This window comes from Miscanthus floridulus, chromosome 7 (assembly GCF_019320115.1).
Source record: "Miscanthus floridulus cultivar M001 chromosome 7, ASM1932011v1, whole genome shotgun sequence".
Taxonomy (NCBI): Eukaryota; Viridiplantae; Streptophyta; class Magnoliopsida; order Poales; family Poaceae; genus Miscanthus; species Miscanthus floridulus.
In genome coordinates this window covers 29,145,188-29,161,719 of record NC_089586.1, presented here as the reverse complement: position 1 = coordinate 29,161,719, position 16,532 = coordinate 29,145,188, and the positions used below count along the sequence as shown (strand labels likewise).

Genomic DNA, 16,532 nt, shown 5'->3' with positions numbered 1-16,532 from the left:
CATAGACAGATGGGCAGACAGAGCGAGTTAATGCTATTCTTGAAGATATGCTTAGAGCTTGTGTGTTATCGTCTAAGGGTTCATGGGAATCATGGTTACCTTTAGGCAGAGTTCGCTTACAACAACAGTTACCAAGAGAGTATCAAGATGGCTCCATTTGAAGCATTGTATGGTAGGAAATGTAGGACACCGTTGAATTGGGTTGAGCCTAGAGAGAGAAGGTTTTACGGAATCAATTTTGTTGACGAGGCTGAGAAAAAGGTCCGTATTATCTAACAAAACATGAAAGCGGCACAATCATGCTAGAAGAGTTATGCAGATAAAGAGAAGGAGACCGCTTGAGTTTGAGGTAGGTGACTACATTTCATCTGAAGGTTACTCCAATGAAGAAAGTACAATGGTTTGGAGTAAAGAGAAAGCTCGCTCCTAGGTTTGTAGGACCGTACAAGATCATAGAGAAGAAGGGTCCATGGCTTATAAGTTACAGTTACCAGAAGCGATGGGTTCGATCTTTCTAGTCTTCCATGTATCACAGTTGAAGAAGTGCTTGCGTGTTCCGGAAGAGAGAATAGAACCTCAGGGTATTCGGATCAAATCAGACTTGGAATACCGTGAGCAACTGGTTCGAGTTTTGGACACTAAGGACCGAGTCACTCAGAATAAAGTGGTGAGAACATATAAGATACAGTGGAGTCATCACGATGATGGGGATGCGACGTGGGAAACAGAGAGAATATCTACAAAATGCTTATAAGGGATTTTTATAACAAATGGTTCGTAACTCAAAATCTCAGGACAAGATTCTTATAAGGGGGGAGGGCTGTAACACCTCGGTGTTAAGGTATGCATTAATAATTTGCAAATCATGAGCATAATATTATTATGCATTCATAAGCATGACATGAAATATAGAATTGAAACATACTAATGAAACATGTATGTTGCCTTACTGTTTAAAATGAACCTGGGTCGGTTTTGTGCTTGTAATGATGTTTACATGATTGTTTGGGAGTACAAATGACTTAGAAATGTTAACATGCATTTTGGAGCAAGGCTGGTATTCAAAATTTCCCAAATTTTGATTTTAAAAATATTATTAAAATGGTCAAAATACTCTTATTTAGCTTTTAACTTCTATCTCAAAATATGTTTGGATTTAGACCTTGCAACCTTTTGACAAAGTTTGTAGAGTTTAAATTTCTAAACAACTTTTATTTTGGGTCCAACTTAGTACATATACATCATTTGTAAGTCAGTACGTAACTTGAGTGTTGGTACCTGGACATCTACTATGTTTGATAAGATTGCTCTATGCTGTTCCGTTCCTTCTCAAGTTGTGCCCGTGCATTAGCAGCCGCCTCTTTCAGTAAATCGTTAACTGAGAGCCCATTTGTGTGAGATGATTCTGAAGAGGGCATTAAAGTTAGTGGCTAAGAAGCAAGGTGTGAGTGAGGTGAGCAGGTAGCATTTTAGTAGTGGATGCACACAAAATTCAGGTACAAGTCCATATACTATTATTTGCACATGGCACAATGCTATAATACTACACATGTATGCTTGAGCGTATTGTTCCCTGTAGAATGTTTATTTGCATCCATACAACATTCAAACTTCCATTAATCATCACTGTTGATATTGCTTGCATTTTGCACATCAACGTGCAAAGGTGTATGTTTATGAATAATTCAACGGCAGAAGTTGCAAAAGAATAAGTCAAATATGTAAAGAGCAGAGCTGATACCTTCTTCCTTGGTGCTATTATTGAAGTTTCAATCTCGCTGTCATTTAGGTCAACAAACGGGATTGTGCAGAAATAGCTGCTTGCGCTGCAGCTGAAGCAACATCGGAACCCACAATGGCTGATAAAAATGCAACCTGGAAAAACACTTTCAGTTACTCAGATTTCTCCCTCAGTTTATTCAACACATCCGAAGTGAACAACAATACAGTACAAAGGAAGCTGATACAACCAGCAGGCCAATGTAAGACAGTTTTGAGAATATTATGCCAGAGGTTGTTTAAATATTATCCCAATGTTTCACTTTTGTTTTGAGGTAAAGGATATGGGTTATACATGCAAGGAACCAGGCTACTTGAGGAAGTGACCTATACAATCAAATAACAATGACTGCAGAAATAGCTGACAGGTTACATTCTTATATACATGCAACGACTCAAGTTTTAATCACAAAAAGGATTTGTATTGGTGCTACCATCTTTGCTCCTAGGCCCAAGCAAATGGCATACTGCTGAAAAGTACTCTAGCAGCTACCAACATCAGGGTAAAAGGCAACGATGCAGACCTGAGCCATAATCGGATTGCTTGCATCTGCTAGTGGAGTCAGACGTAGTCGTTTTGAGACATCTGCTCCAGGCTCATCAGTATTGTCATCATTGTTCTCAAACCCCATTCTATCCTCCTTGGGTCCCATGAACTGTTCCTCCGAAAGGTAACCGTATAAATCTTGCAATACAGTCTTTTTCTAACCGACTACCAACATGTTCAGACAACCTTTTTCCAGTCTTCGCCATAATGCAAGACAGCCTCAAGCAAGTGAAGAGTTTCTTTGTCTGTCCAATCTGATTTGCATCTTCAGTAATTTCAACTCTCTTGAAGTTAGCAGGAGACAGACCCGGCGGTAGTTATTATTTACATAACATCTAGTACAAAGACTTATATCTGCCTGATCACATGCAAAAGGTTAATAAGATCAACTTAGTAACTCTTCAATAAAAAATTAAAAAGTCAATGAAAAAGTTTCAGCCAACATGGTAAGAATGACAAGCGATGACAATAGTTGAACTGATCTTTGTTGCTCACTTCAATTAGCATGAACTTGATCTGAATTGTTTACATGTACACGTCACTTTGATGGTGAAAATAACTGTACAGAGCGTCTAACTTCAAACTTCATTCTGAAGTGTTGATAATGTTCTGACAAGTGACTACAATCATACCCTCCAAAAAAAGCAATGAACAAATGCGGCCACTACAAAAGCTGAATCAACACGCCAATGCCTGAATGACTTTGTATGTTCATAATTGAGGAGCACTGGTCTAAAACCAGGCCTATTGGGCGATATGAAACATTTCCAATTTATTCAGAAGAAACAAAATCTAGCCACCTTTTATCAACAAGGTTATTCGCTCACCAGTCTTAATGCCCTTTCTTGACAACAATAAGGACAGATACTTCAATATTTGCAGGTAATTTTGTGCACAGAAGTTGCACTGTGACCTCAGTTTAAAATTCAGAAGCAAATAAATATGACAATTGTCAAAGCAAAATATGCTTATATTACATGGGATCCTTTTTGTTCAAAAAGTTGTCCGCTCACCAGTCCTAATACCCTTCCCAGGAGACATGTCAATGGAGATAACATGGACCATAGGACCAACCAGGAAGGCAGGAACACATCCAACCCCACCAAATGAATTTCTTGATACATGGCTGAACTCATAACCACAGAACTATTGCTCCTTCCGTTACATACCATGAGAAACCTAAGATGCAGATTTTGGCAACTCAATTTATCTTAATGTTGCCAGCAAAGACAAAATACTTTTGCATTGCAACTGCGCTAATTGGTGTAGCCCATCCCAAATACTCAAATTAATGAGTTAAGATAATTCAATTCAGACCTAAATGTTTGATTCGTGTTACCAAATCTATATCTGCAGTGGAAAATTGAAACAGTGGTACTATATCCCTACGGAGAATTTATGCAGTGGTATAATAATCCACAATTAAAAAATGCTCACCTTGTCGCAGGCGTAGTAAGCAAGCCCACACACGGTGCGGCACCCGGTACAGAGCTTCCTGGGTACAGTTGCCCCAGAAGGCAACAAGGACTGTTGCGCGACCTCTTCCCTCTTCTCTTTCGCTTGCTTTGACCCCGATGGCAAAGCACCGTAGTTGATGAGCCCCCATTCCTCAAGGAAATCGAAGACGCGGCGGACTGAGCCGACGTCACCAACAAGCCCCCTCCTGGCCTCCGTGAGTGTGAGCCGTCGACCCGGCCGCGCTCGGAACCTCCGTATCAGGGAGTCGCGGTAGTACTTGTACGCGTGCGGGCCCCGGCACCCGGACGCCGCCGCGGCCTCCCCCTCGAAGAACTCCGGAAGGAGGCGGCGCTCCGTGTCGTGGATGGAGTCGAACGAGAACCATGCTGCGAGGGGAAGCCCCGATTAGGGTTCCAGGTTTTAGCCTCCACAAGAGGTAGAAGCGCGGTGCTAAGGCACGGGTTTGTTTACCTGAATAACTAGGAACAGTGATGATGTAGGATGGATCCTCCGCTCCGGCGGCGGCGGCGGCGGTGGCGGTAGAGGACGAGGGGGTGGGAGTAGCCTCTGACTTGACGGGACCCAGGGTGGAAGGCGCCCGGAGAGCAGGTGGAGCGGCGGGGCGTGGATGCGGCGGTGTTGGTGTAGGTACGGAGTTGGCTGTGGCCGCCGCCGCCGTCACCGTCGCCGTCGTTGTCGCCGTTGTGGCCATCGGAGGCGGAAGGGGAGAAGGAGAGGCGGAAACGCGGTCGATGGGCTGGGTTCGATAAAAGAAGAGACTTGTGCGCGTGTATTGGGCCTACCGCGTATGCATTGGGCCCTCAGTTTTTTTTTTTTGACAGGGCCCCAGCATCTCCGGTAGTTCCAAACACCAATTGATAAATTAATGAGTTTTTAAGATAAAAAAAAGTTAGGAGCATATTTTTGTTCCTCGAAATTCTTTTAAAATATCACTCCTAAACATAGAAGGCAATTATATATTAGAAATCCTAGACTATTTTCAATCACTCTAACTATTTTTACACTTTCTTTCTCTTATATATTTATATTGGGAACATTGTCCTACTCTTGTTTTTCTCCATACACATCCAGATTAGCCAATCGATACATCAGAAATTATTTTATTTTACCAAGTGTGCAAAAAGTTAGGAGTTCAAATATGGAGTTGTTAGAGAGCAATTTTTTCAATCTTTTTTTAGGAAGTTTTTTTTTTCAATCTTACAAAAACTAAGATTGGGAGTGTATCATCGTCATTACACTATAAAAGAGCGAATAATTTGTGGGGCTATCCCTCTTTCGTAACCGTTTCATCTTGACACCGTTTAATATGAGCATTTCGTTGTCCGAGATCTTACTCTCCCTCATTGATAACCGTTCGATCTACACACCATGTCATATGAGTCCTCCATCATTCGTGATCTTACATGTAAGATATAAGACTCCTATTCAATCTCAAATACGTCTCACGATACGTCTATAATCGGTCGTATATCTTTAATAGTCGGATAAGTACTCTAATTAAACATATTTGGTCACGCCGTGTGCACTTTTCTTTAATCTTCTAGCTTTAATCCGGCTGGGCCTCATGCTTCATGGACTTGAGCCCTTTCCTAAAGTAAAGCTCCTCAAGCACGTACGTACACGTACTCCTCCCGCGTGTATTAACCTTATTAATTAATGCCGACGCATCAGAGGTGTATGGCCTTGAGCCAGCGTTGGAAGCCCGTTCCGAATCTTATAAAGCCCGTGAAGCCGGGCCTCTCTCGACCTTGCTCGAAGGCACACGCAGCCTCGAGTGAGGGAGTACGTTGAGGCCTGCTCATGCGATGCGATTGTGCGCTAGCCTCACCCCTCTTTCCAACTCTTTTTAATTTTAGATTAGAAAAAAATCCACTCAAATTTCCTTTTCCTACCTGTTGTATACACATGTAGTCCTGACGACACCTCCACCCATACAAGGATTGAGGTTTTCCACCCATACGAGGATGGATCGAGGGCCTCTTAGATGATATCTTCTCATATATGCTCCACATGTAAATTGTTATTTATGCATAATTTCTCTTTACTGTGAAGAAAAAAGATAGAGGACTTGTGTTCTTTTATGCATTGACATGTGTAAATAGCTTAGCTCAAAGGTTTTTGACATCTTTTCTTCACGTGACATCTGATACTGTGGCAGAACCGTCCGAAATAACGTATTTACGGAGGCACTTGTCTTCCACTAGACACTAAGCACCCCGAGGACGAGCTACATCGGGCGGATTCCGTCGAGCACACCACAAAGGAGAGCCCGAATAATCCACATTTTCCCTCAGGATGCAATAATGAGAACGAGTTTACATTACTTAGTCCATTTCATACATCCAGAGTTCTTAGAAATATATTATTACAGTATCAAATTCAGAGTACGAAAATTAAACAGCGGAATGAAAAGAAACATCTATCGATAATATACAAGGATCCATCTATGCCCACCAGAAGAATCCTTCATACAACAGCTACTCCTCAAGCTGCACCTAGAACAGGGATAAATAAACCCTGAGTACACAATATACTCGTAAGACTTATCCGACTAGTGGGAATAATTTCTCAACTCCAAAGGATATGATAAGCTTTATGGTTTGCTAGGTTTCTTTTTACAGAAAGCAATACTAATAGTGCATCCTTATGTATATTTATTATTAGCAATCATGATTATTTCATTATCTAGCTATTCTATGTAAGCACATGTTCTACTTTCAAGCAGGAGTTAAGCAAACAGTTTCATTTCACCACCTTTCATCATTACTACGGTGCTAGACTGTAGACAAGCCGTACCGGATCGCCGACGATTTATGAATCAATGTCCCAGCTGGGTATCCCGAAACACACGTCATGCTTGCACCCTAGGCACAAGCAGGACCAACCCACCACTCTCCTGTCACGGGGTCTAAGTCCCCGTCCAAACTTAGACTCTAAGCCCCCGCTCCTAAGTCCCAGACTCAGTGCGGTGCTTAGACCTCCACCATTTCCGCTGAAAGCATCTAGGTCCCTAGTTAGGTTTTAGTGATTAATGACAATACAAGATTACTGTGACTAATGTGTGTTTTACAGATGTAATTAATTTAGGTCATCGTGATGACAATTGATTGGGCAATCATGGTGGTCATGCTCCTACGATAGAAATCGTTTCGATTTTCAAAGGATGGACGGCAAGGTTAAGGATAGACAAATTCTAAGTATCGTTTGGTGTTGAAGAGACACTTAGAGTAGTTTAGGACTTTGTTTTTCCTTCAATCGTACTATTAATGGGGTATGAATGGGTAGCTTGACCTAGGTGAGTCTAGTGGGTTAGGTGTGGTGCACACTTATTAAATCTAGCACTAGGTAGCTTCTAAAAAGCCCGTAGATCAATTGGAACAAACTTCATTCACATATGATTGTGAGTTGGAAGTGAATGGAGGGTCAAATGTTGACCAGACGCTGGTTCTGGTGTGACCGGACGGTGGCGCAGAGTCTGATCAGTTCATTTGATCAAGGTGAAGTCATCTAGATGCGATCGGACGCTGAGTGAAATATGATCGGATGCTGGGTGCTAGAGTCCGGTCAGCTCCAATAAGGTTCCAGAGAGGGAGAATCCTGATCGGACGTATCCAGTCAATGCTGACCGGACGCTGGTCAGGTTCCGGCTACTGATCGGACGCTAAGCAGCAAAGTGATCGGATGCTGGGTTCTAGAGTCCGGTCAACTTTAGTAAGGTTCCAGAGGGTAGTTTTTGTGACCGGACACGTTCGGTCACCGCTGACCGGATGCTAGTCAGTGTCCGATCACAACTTAACTGCTCGATGGCGGGGAGAACTGACCGGAGCGTCCGGCCACCTTGACCAGAGCGTTCGGTCACCCCGCAGTGGCACATAACGGTTCGTTTTGAATAAGAGGTTATAAATACTTTCTCTATTCACTCAAGGGATCACTTTTCCTCATTCTAACAGCTAAAAAACACCCTTGAAAGTGCCAAGAAGAGTAAGGTCCTAGTGAGGTGATTGAGATTTGAGAATTCAAGAGAGAGACCTCATTAGTGAAAGCAAGAGTAGCAAAGTGTGCATCTACCCTTCTCATTAGGCTTGTCATGGTCAAGTGAGAGTTAATGCTTGTTACTCTTGGTGATTGCCATCACCTAGATGGCTTGGTGGTGATTGGGAGTTTGGTGATCATCCAACGGAGCTTATGGATGACTCAACTCAAGTTATGAGTGGTTGTGGATGATTCACCACAACGAAGTATCGAAGAATCAACCCATAGAGAGCACTTGATCCTTGCGTAGATCAAGGGGGAGCTACACCCTTGCGTGGGTGCTCCAACGAGGACTAGTGGGGAGTGGCGACTCTCCGATATCTCGGTAAAACATCACCACATTCCTCCTTCTCTCTTTACTTTAAGCATTTACTTTGAGCAATTCAATTCTTATCTTTACATTCATAGAATTGACATGCTAGAGTAGGATTAGAACATAGGTTGGTAAACTTTTGTACGGTAGAACAATAGAAACACTTTCTAGGCACAAGGGGTGAAGTGGGCTAACCGTAGGGTTTATTTATTGCAAAGTATTTTAGAATTAGCCCAATTCATCCTCCTCTTGGACATCTTGATCTTTTTATCTGCCTCTAATCAGTCGGTCCGGAAAGAGCTAGAACCTACAACAAGAGAGCAACAAGCCTTACATATGCCCATACAAAGTATGTGTTTGGGATAATAGGTCTGTGACTTGCCTAGAACCCAATACAACGGATAGTCCTTAACCGACATAGACACAGAAATAGTGTAACCAAGCTATGCCCCATTGGCCGAAGGACACAACCTCTTACACCCACCAATACCCGTACCATATCCCTGTCCGGTCTCCATTTTCCTTTCACAAGTTTTTATCATGAGTGATAATAATAATCACCTATTGTGAGTAACAGCAAGTTACTCACGCTACCGAAGTCCTGAGCATAAAGCTACTGGACCTATGCTAGTAGGACTCTTAGGTAGGTATATCTATGTAAGTAGTTTTCATAAAATACCTGTAACATAAATGCACATCATATATATATATATATTCAATGATCATTCAAAATAAGGGTTATGCACCGAGGCTTGCCTTGGGTAGGTGGGGTGTCAACAAAGTCAGCAACTGATAGCTCTGAGCCTCCCTCCTATACAAGAATATCCTTCTCATACTCCTTGATAATGTCCTCATACTCCTGCTCACCCGTAGACATGAACTCTATCAACTCGTTATCTACATGCATGAAATGATGATGCAACACTTAGTAATACGGCAACAACAACTCTTAAAATAAGAATACCTCTATCAACCTACTAAGCTAGCTCAACCGACTAAGATGCTAAGTTACCTATTATTACCACTTAACAAATATAAAATATTGCACGTATTATCTTAGCAACTAAAGGCATCCCTATTCTTAACATCGATTTAATATCTATATGATAAAATAAGGAGTACTAGCTACCTCATTTATCAACCTCTTCTAAGACTATCAAAATTACAGTGAGCACATAATAATATAATGAACCTATTGTAAAAATTTCATGGTCAAAACTATTACCAATTTGCCACAAAAAATCCTACAAATATTAAGCTAAATAATGCTAAGCTTTCCTAAATGAATTAATGAATCTACCATTATCACAGATAACTGTAAATTAACTACACCAACAGATATATCACAATTTTGTGAACCTAATAAATTTTGTTTTACTATTTTTGGACACCTATAGAATTTACTATAATTTTCCAAAGATTAGCTCAAAACTAAATTGAAAAAGAATTTACTAATTCCCTGAAAAAAGAAAAACTGAATTCAACCTACGCGGCCCACTATCACGCGGCGTGGCCCACGCACGCGCAGCGTGGGCACACGCAACCCACCGGCATGGCCCACGAGGGCGCGGCCCAACCGCACGACAACGACCCGCAACGGTGAGGCTCGCGTGCTTTGGCACATTTGCGAAAACGTCTCCGTGCTAATACTGAATCAATCCACAGTCCACAGCACTATTCCTATAGTTTGGGCTTAAGTAATCTAGCCCTTAGAACAATCCATCTTCTCAACGGCTAGGTCCTCGGGCACCCGCGCGCGCACCGGCACGGCGACGACGGCACTAGGCAGTCACATCAGCTAGTCGGGCCCCTCCCTGCCCCCTCTAAGGAGCCGATCCTCACCTAGATACAAACACAAAGCGATGGGCGGTGAAGCGATGAATGGAGACGTGCTCAAGAGCTCCCTTGTAATACCTCGGTGTTAAGCATGCATTAATATTTTGCAAATCATGAGCATAATCATTATTATGCATTCATAAGCATGACATGAAATATAGAATTGAAACATACTAATGAAACATGTATGTTGCATTACTGTTTAAATGAACCTGGGTCGTGTTTGTGCTTGTAATGATGTTTAACATGATTGTTTGGGAGTACAAATGACTTAGAAATGTTTCACATGCATTTTGGAGCAAGGCTGGTATTCAAAATTTCCCAAATTTTGATTTTAAAAATATTATTAAAAATGGTCAAAATACTCTTTATTTAGCTTTTAACTTCTATCTCAAAATATGTTTGGATTTAGACCTTGCACCTTTTGACAAAGTTGAAGAGTTTAAATTTCTAAACAACTTTATTTTGGGTCCAACTTTTGAAATTACTTTGAAAAGGTTTAAAAATTCATTGAATGAATTTGGGGAAGAAAATAAAAAGGAAAGATCACATTTTCACTCAATGGGCCGCCGCCTCCCTTCTGGCTCGCTTGAGTATTCGGCCCGTAGCGCCACGCGCTTCGCCCTGGCCCAGCTACCGCTTCGCCGGCCCAGGCCCACGCCATGCCGCTCCAGCGCGCGGGCGCGCTGCGCCTGCCTTCCCCGCCTGCCCGGCCACCACGCGGCGTCCATACACCGGTGGCGAAGGGCGGTGCTCCGACCAGTGCTCGGCTCAAGAGCCGACCAGACGCGCGCTCCACCCCACGCTCCTCCCACATGCTGCCTTGTCCCCCTGCCTCTCGCTCAGCAGCAACCATAGCCGCGTAGCTCTACCGTGCACGCTCCCTCGCCGGAGTTGACTCACCCGACCACCCCAGCTCGCCATCGACCGCTCCATCTCACACTGAGCTCTGCCTCCACCTCGCGCACCCCGTGCTCGCGTCGATTCACCTTGGTAAGCTTTCACCGGTCGTGAATCGCTCACCGGAGTGAGCTCCTCCTCGCCGGAGTGCTCCGCTCCATGGACCTCGCCCCTCTGTCCTCCTTCTCGCTCTCTTTTCTCACGCACGAGCACCACACCGCGTCACTGAGGCTCCCGAGCGTCTCCACTCACCGTGCCATGGCCGGGGACGCCCCACCGGCGACGACCTGCGCCGTCGCTCCGCCATGCATGGCAGCGGCTGGCTTCTCGAGCTCCATGGCCCATGCCATGGGCACCGTTGGGTTCGCGCGAGGGTGGGGAGCATGTTGGTCACCTTCACTGGGCCGGAGACCTCGCCGTCGGTGAGATCTCGGTGGTCCGCCGCCTCCTCTGTCCCGTGTGGCTGCCCGGTGGGGCCTGCCTGACGCAGGGAGCCCACCTATCTGTCGCTCGATGTGTGTGTGTGTGTGTTCAGATCCGGGTGGATCTAGCAATTTTGAACCAGGGAATTTCAGAAAGATTAAAAGAAATGATTTATAGATTTTATTTAAATGCTTTAGAAATTCATAAATCGAAAAATATTGCTCCAAATTTGATGAAACAAATTTTGCTAGGTTTCTTGTGACTAGATCTATCTGTTAAAAATATTGCATATGGTTTTTGTGATACTTTTGTATAGGGTTTTATTTAATTCTTGTATTTGTTGTTATCTTAGAAAATGTCTAGTAAACAGAATAATTATCAAAAAAATATGGGTCTAGTTTTGTTAATCTCCTTTAGTGATGTACTTTGTAGGAAAAATATATGTCATGCATGTTCTGTAGAGAAATATTGATGTGTAGTTCAAGTGCCTTTAATTGATGATTTTTGTTATTTTGATAGAGAGCAAAAATTGTATAAAACATGTGTATGATAATTTTTGTGCAGTGATTGTTTACTGTGTAGAACATAGGAAAAATATTAAATCTATTGTTTGATACTTTTCATAATACAAAGTATTTTCATGCTCATATTTATGCCATAGCTTGTCATTTTTGTGTAGGCTATTTTACTTATCCAAATGCCATGAAAATTTTATGGTAGTCTACTTAGAGTAGTACTATGCTACTGTAATTTTCTCAGATTTTTATGAGCACCAGAAATATATGTTGCTGTTGTAGCCCTAGTTTAAAATGAAATAAAATAATCTTCTTTAATGCATGTTTAGTTAATAATGTTTGCTTTGGTGTATCTTTGAAGCATCTTAGCTTGCTGTGGTGACTTGGCATGTTAGTACAGTGGTTGTAGTAGTAGTATAGTAGTACATGTTCTTGGATGATGTTGGCTACCTTGTAGAAGAGCTTTACTTCTACTATGTCCAATAAAGTTAAACATGTTCATCTACATTCCATGCATCATGATCATTACATGTCATCTCTCCGATGCACCTATGCATGAGCACTTATACATCTGCATCATACAGGATCATAGGAGGAGTTGCTAGTAGCAGTTCAGGAAGAGCAGACCGGGACAGATCCACAAGAAATCTAGGCACAGGAGGTGCCAGAGGAAGAGGAGCAAGGAGAGGACTTGCCCGAGTGCGTGGATCATCAACCTAGTTCGTTCGAACGAGGCAAGCCCCGGAGCATTCTAAGTCTCCTACTTTATAAAAGCAATTCTTTCTATATATGAGTTTATATATTGTTGCATTAAGTTGTAGGAGTTGATTGAAACCGTTGATGCATTTATTACTATCCTTGCCTACCTTATTACCTTTTTACCCTGTTAGGTCAGGATCAAATAACTGCTTAGCCTTGCTTAGACCGGTAGCGATCGGTGATTTCTGGTCACCTACATTTATAGGTGGTTACTAGAAGAATTTAGCTATGGAAAGAATGATATCCTGGAATTAACCATGTGTGATGGATAATTGGAGACCGGACGGAAAAAGTTGGAGGCAACCAGACAGGGTTCTAGGGTGCTGTTAGTTTTCCATCTGTGTCGATTAAGGACCGATCGTTGCTCGTCCCTCTTGTCATGTTGAACGTATGCCTCACATTTAGCTGGCCGAATAAAGTACCTTTCGACCGTGAAGCTAGTGACACTATTTGAGCCAGGATAAACTCGGATTGGCTAGACTGGTGCTGAAGGGGGTATGACGGGGACGCGAAGAGTGAGCCCAAGGTGCGTCCTAGGCTGTCGGGCGGTCCCTGGGTAGTGCGGTCCATGACTGTTATCCCGTGGCTACTTGGAAAGTGTCATTAGTGATCTGTAGCTCACTTGATCGGTGAGTGTGGTTTGTGTGAGGAATAAATCACCAGCTGGTTAGGAATCGATTCGAATCGCCATCGCTCCTGGATAGTGAGCACTTGACTCGAGCTACAGCATCGTAGTAATTATGATGGAACACTGATGGTTATCTAGATGGTATGGGATATGCTAAATCTAAGTTGGTAACTAGATGTTATTGGTTAATCAAGTGATTGCTATAGTATAGGTGCTTACCTAGATGGATAGGTCATAATAAAGATGATGCAAAGTACTTAAAATGGTTTCTTCATGATAGCTTATGCTTTTCGCAAACGAGTCAGCTAGCCCACTAAAGAAAGCCTTGCATAATCCTTGGTGTCGCTTTATTTTGGTTTAAGACGGGTAAGTCTAGCTGAGTACCTTCTCGTACTCAGGGCGTTGTTCCCATTGTTGTTGCAGATGGTCAAATGTACTATGGCTATTGCATTAACTGCCTGTACCCGGCGATGGGCGACAACTAGGACCAAGGGCAATGGTCACTCCGTATCTCTCATCTGATGCTTTTGTTGGAGATGACTACCTACTGGCACTGTATCTGAACCAAAAGTGTGTGTGTGGCTTTAAAACTATTTGCTTCCGCTATTTCAGTTTGAACTTGGGTTGTAATAACTTTATGTTCTAAACTCTGATGTATCCAACTGTCATTGTGAACTTTATGTAACATGTGACGGTGATTGCTAAACTTGTACGATCTTGGTTTGTATGTCGATTGGTTTGAAATCCTTCATGGTTTCACGGACTACCGGGTTATACGGGCTTAAGTTTGCTAAATTATCTGCTTCGGCGGAAGATTTCCTTACTTAATCTCGTATAATTGGTCGGTTCTGTTATAGCTGGCATCAGAGCAAGGTTTAGCAGGTTACTGTTCCCATGAGTATTTAAAACCAAAATTTTGTTTAAAACTGAGTTTTAAAACTTAATAGTGTGCCAGTGGTCATATCCTGTATGCCCAGTTAAGGACTCTAGGTGGCTTATTTAAGTACTGACTTGGGGGTCTTTGCATCATATTTCTATTTCGTTGCTCATACAGGCGTGCTATTGTATGAGTGCCATTCACTTGAGTGGTAATGTATGGATCCATTGCCTCTACGCCTCGGTAAGTGAGAGTTGTGAGAGCATGATCGGATACACTGCCGATCTAGGGAAGTGCTTATATGATGCCGGATTATTTACATGCCATACGCGTGTTTGTATGAAGGTATCCAATGTGTGGGGAATTCCGTCCTGTGGTGACGATGCCGTCGATAGGACGATGGTTCGGGTAGTTGCTACCGTTGTACGCGTATCTGGGGATGCGTGTAGAGCGAGTAGATTACTTTACTGCTTTCATGCATATTTTTCATACTGTCAGGGTTTGGGCTGAAGTGGATCTTTTGCAGGTACATAACAGCGCTATCGTGTAGTACGTATTAGCTATGTTTATGAGAGACCGTTGTATGCCACCGTCTATGCCGCTAGCAATTGTTATTTTTCCTAAGTTTGTGAGAACGTACGGAACGTGCATGCATCATGTTGTTACATATCATTCATGGCATTGTTCCTCCCCTTATAAGTTGATTATCTCATTTTGATAAAAATGACAACTTAACCTTGTTCTCACGTGAGTAATAAAACAAAATTTGCTACAGATGGCACGCACAAAGCAGACCGCTCGCAAGTCCACCAGAGGCAGAGCTCCCCGCCATCAGCTTGCTCCACGTACCCGTCAGCACCACACATTTCTTGGAGAGTTTGGGATGCCTACACTCTTGTGGAGAGTGCTCAGCTATGTAGGCTATCCTGATGGAATGGAGCCCCGCTATTTCTGGACAAATGAGCAGTTGGGGGAAGGTCTCTTGGTTACTGTGGAGGCCGTTGTTCGTCCCTGAGGTGATGGTTCTGAGTGGACTGGTTGGCGTTATGAGTCAACTGGTAGGACCGCTGAAGAAGCAGCTGATAGGGCAGCCTTTGGGATACTGAGGGATATCATGGATCGTTTTCCTTAGGAGTTGGCAGCCGCTATAGTTGGAGTCTTTCGAGGGGCAACCCCTCCACTGACTCGTGGCAACAAGCAAGAGGAAGATCTCTGGAGATTGGTGCAGCAGAAGGACTAGAACAGTGATAACCCTGCTATGAGCACCATGTTCATCAGTGATGAAGGCTTTCGATGGAGTAGAAGGTAGCCTGAGACGTGTGTCTAGGTGCTCTTGGTCAGGCCCACGATGATCGACATTCAGCGTTAGAGGGATCACGACGCCGAGATTGAGAGGCTCAATGCAGAGATGGCTCAGTTGACTCGTCAGAGGGATCAGGCGACCCAGAGGACTAGAGTCTATGAGGGAGACATACGTGCACTGAGAGAGCAGGTTGAGCGTCTGACCACCACCAATAGGAACGCTGAGCGCATGTTGATCCATGTGCTCCACCAGAGAATGAAGCCTAGTCTGCAGAAGATGTTCTGAGAGCTCGACAGGTTGAGCTAGAGCAGCAGCTTGGCCAATGCAGAAGAGTACAACGACAACCTACATGAGGAGGTTCATCAGCTGAATAATCAGCTCCACCCTTACGTTCCTCCTGGAGCAGCAGAGATGGATCTAGATGAGGACGAGGATCCCGAAGAGCCTGAGGCACCAGCTGATGATGACAACGATGATGTGGATAGTGACAATGTCGACATCTCTGACTTAGACAGCGACCACGATGAGTAGGCTAGTAGTTGTTGCGCTAGCTACTAGGGTTTTGTTTGCGATGACCTTTTGCATGGTTGGCATGTCTGGCATGTAATAATGAGTAGAAAGACTAAGACCTTGATGTAATGATTGGAAAACTTGGATGTGTTTGTGGCGATATCTGAACATCAAAAGTCTAGTGTATGTATGCTGGCAATTTGGTTGTAATGGACGCGATGTGTGCGCTTAAGTAATCTAATTAGTGATGTTGTGTTAATTGGAATGACTTATTGTGCCCCTATTTTATTGTATGAATTTATTCTCTCCAGTGAATTCAGTACGGCATAATTTTTCATTCACCTGCAATTTCTACAACATCGCCTAATAATTACTGTTGCTGAAATATGCAGATGCCGAACACTCACCGTACCGTGTATGATGCTACTGAGGCAGGTGGCAGTGCCCCTGGGAATGAGAACCGTGATCCACCACCACCTCCTCCTCCACCATACACCGCGGAACAGTTCTTCGCACAGTTCCTTGGAAGTCAACGCAACATGGAGGGCATGCAGCAAAACATGGAAGCTACATTGCGCCACATTGCTGACAACACTCGCCGTGGGTTAAACCCAGGTGGACATGAAGCGAA

General features: G+C 43.4%; 1 pseudogene; it reads right to left on the bottom strand.

Moving 5' to 3' along the window:
* Positions 1-1,227: 1,227 nt before the first annotated feature.
* On the bottom strand, positions 1,228-4,565 carry LOC136465280 (SWI/SNF complex subunit SWI3B-like; annotated as a pseudogene).
* Positions 4,566-16,532: the final 11,967 nt, after the last annotated feature.